Source organism: Rosa chinensis, chromosome 2 (assembly GCF_002994745.2).
Source record: "Rosa chinensis cultivar Old Blush chromosome 2, RchiOBHm-V2, whole genome shotgun sequence".
Classification (NCBI taxonomy): domain Eukaryota; kingdom Viridiplantae; phylum Streptophyta; class Magnoliopsida; order Rosales; family Rosaceae; genus Rosa; species Rosa chinensis.
In genome coordinates this window covers 36,785,653-36,788,160 of record NC_037089.1, presented here as the reverse complement: position 1 = coordinate 36,788,160, position 2,508 = coordinate 36,785,653, and the positions used below count along the sequence as shown (strand labels likewise).

The window sequence follows — 2,508 nt, the reverse complement described above, 5'->3', positions numbered from 1 at the left end:
GGGGTTGCGTGCCAGAAACCATGCAACGACGTCCTTGAAGGAATGGGTTGTTGATATGATAGGCTTGCTCTCTAAGCCACAGGTGGACGTCTTCTTTATGCTACTTTGGTCTTTATGGTCTGAAAGAAATAAATTAGTATGGGATGGTGGTCAATTCAACCCCATGCATACAGTGACCTGGTCCATGCATTTGTTACACTAGGAAAGTAGCCCGCGCGATGCTGCGGGGGAAAAAGCCATATTCCTATGATAACGCTGGAAATGGATAGGCCTTGGTTGCTGCTTTGGGTTTAGTTTTTATATATAAAGCAAGACTTCCATTGCCTGCAAAACTCATCTGTTCCATTGGCTGCAAAAAAAAAAATATGGAAACCCTTTCAACGACCAATCGAAATCAATAAAATGTCAATCTCAATCAAAATCAAAATCACTTGTAGTCAAAAATTTGATGATTGATTTTAATTTTCATAGTATTGTTGTGTTTCTAGAGCAGTTAGATTTCATATGCATCTTTTTGAGGTAACTTGAAGGTCTACTTCATAGTTATTATCCTCTTCCTCCTACCACAATATCCATTCTTCCTCCTACCACAATATCCATTCATGAAACGTAAATCACAAATAGTGTACAGTAGTGCGAATTACAGTAAACAAAACTTCAAAAAGGGGAGAGAAAAAAAGATTACCTCTTTAAGAGCCTCTTGAAGTTGTTCACATTGGCAAGGGTCATTTAATTAAATTTAGTCGCCCCGTCCATAGAAAACAGTTTCAAGCATTCCTCTGCATCCTATATCTCGGATTTTCGTATAACCTATAAACACGTGAGATAATTCTTTTCATCAAAATTTCTAAGATCTAGTCAAATTTTCTGTTTTGGTCCATACATATCAACAGCAGTTTATTCTCAAACACCAGAAGATGTATTGAACTTACAGATGAATAGCTTGACATGCGATGATCAAGATTCCGAAGCAAAGCTATCGTTGCCCCTGAAACTGAAGGCATAAAAATTACATTAGGAACGAACAATATAAGTAAAAAGAGTAGCTTATTGGCTTGACTTTTTGGGTATGGGACTCCTTATATAGAAACTAATCCTAAAAGCTCATTGCAAAATGTATTATGTCAGTTTTGTGCCAAAGCCATCAAACCCAGTATATGTCCTTTTCAAAAGCTTTGATTGTTTCAAATTTAAATAACAATTAAAGATGGTAAATAATCTCTTCTAAAGAAATGATCCAGCCTTAGCTTGCACAATGAAGCTACAATTTTCTCCACCAACAAAACTTCTGTTAAATCCCTCGCATGATTAAACAGAGTAAAAGGCAGTAAATATCCCTTTGAAACTAATATTCAGGACCAAAATATTTTCTTACAACATGTCAACCAAGTTCAGACCAAAAAAAAAATGTCAACCAAGTTGGTGCACATAAACTGAGCCATGTATCTAGTAAAAAAAAAAAAAGGGTATACTGCATATAAAAGAAAGCAAATCAAAATAAAATGGGAGAAACATTTATCAGAGAAGCAAGCAAGGGAGAACAAAGAGGTCCTCAATATGTTAGCAAAGGAAGATCAGCAATTGGCATATTTTCATTATTTCTCAAGAACCTCAACTAAAGAGTAAATATGAGTTAATTTTGAATTGTCTATACAGAATCTTGAATACTAAGCTATGCAGTATTCGTAATCACATGTATTGTAAATAAGGGCTGTGACCATCCTCCTCTTTCCTCCTTCTCCCTTCACCTCTTGGTACGCCTTAAACCCAACTTCGTTTTCACATGAATTCTTTATGAAAAAGGGAAAAAAAAAATGGGAAAAGGAGGAGATGATTTAAGCTGTTGGTAATGAATACCATAGAGAATGTTGGGTTAAGCTCAAAAGCCATTTAATCCAAAAACCAACATAGTCAAATCTAATAGCTTTTCTGAAATAATCACTATGCACAGAAAAAGAATACAGATTCAAAAATATAATCAACCACCTTTGAAGAACTCGTGCAACCACAGTAAAACAGATCGATCACACTATTTGAAATACTTTTAAACGAAATCAAAATTTACAAAACCAAATGGTACCACAATCTTGGATCTCTCCTATTCACAAAACAAACCCAGATTCACAATCAAAAAAGCTAGAACAAATCAAAAATTCAAAAGCTCTGAGAACCAAAACCATCCTATTTGCTTTGAGCCCAACGTTTATGTCTTACAGCCTGATCAATACAGTTAGTTAATACCTGCGTTTGACGGTGCGTCTCCATCTAAGAGCAAAACCGACAGCAGGACGAACAGTTTGCACCATTTTTTACCTCGAGGACAGAGATTTGGATAGAGTTAATTTTTTCTTTTTTGTTCCGGTAAGATACAATTGATGGATCTGAAAAAGATTTTGGGATGATCGAGTTGACTGTATCGTTCATCTTTGGGAGAGCGAAAGAGGGACTGCAGCTGGTGTTGATAATCTGGAAGAGTCCGTGGGTGTCGTCCTTATCACAAAATAAGGA

At 36.0% G+C, this 2,508-nt stretch overlaps 1 long non-coding RNA gene across 1 annotated transcript; it reads right to left on the bottom strand.

Annotated features, from left to right (window-relative positions):
* Positions 1 to 300: 300 nt before the first annotated feature.
* Positions 301 to 2,508, bottom strand: LOC112190409. Its single transcript, XR_002932390.2, has 4 exons — positions 2,242 to 2,508; positions 933 to 994; positions 686 to 810; positions 301 to 349 (listed from the first exon to the last, which is right to left on the bottom strand). It is a non-coding gene; the product is annotated as an uncharacterized LOC112190409 (long non-coding RNA).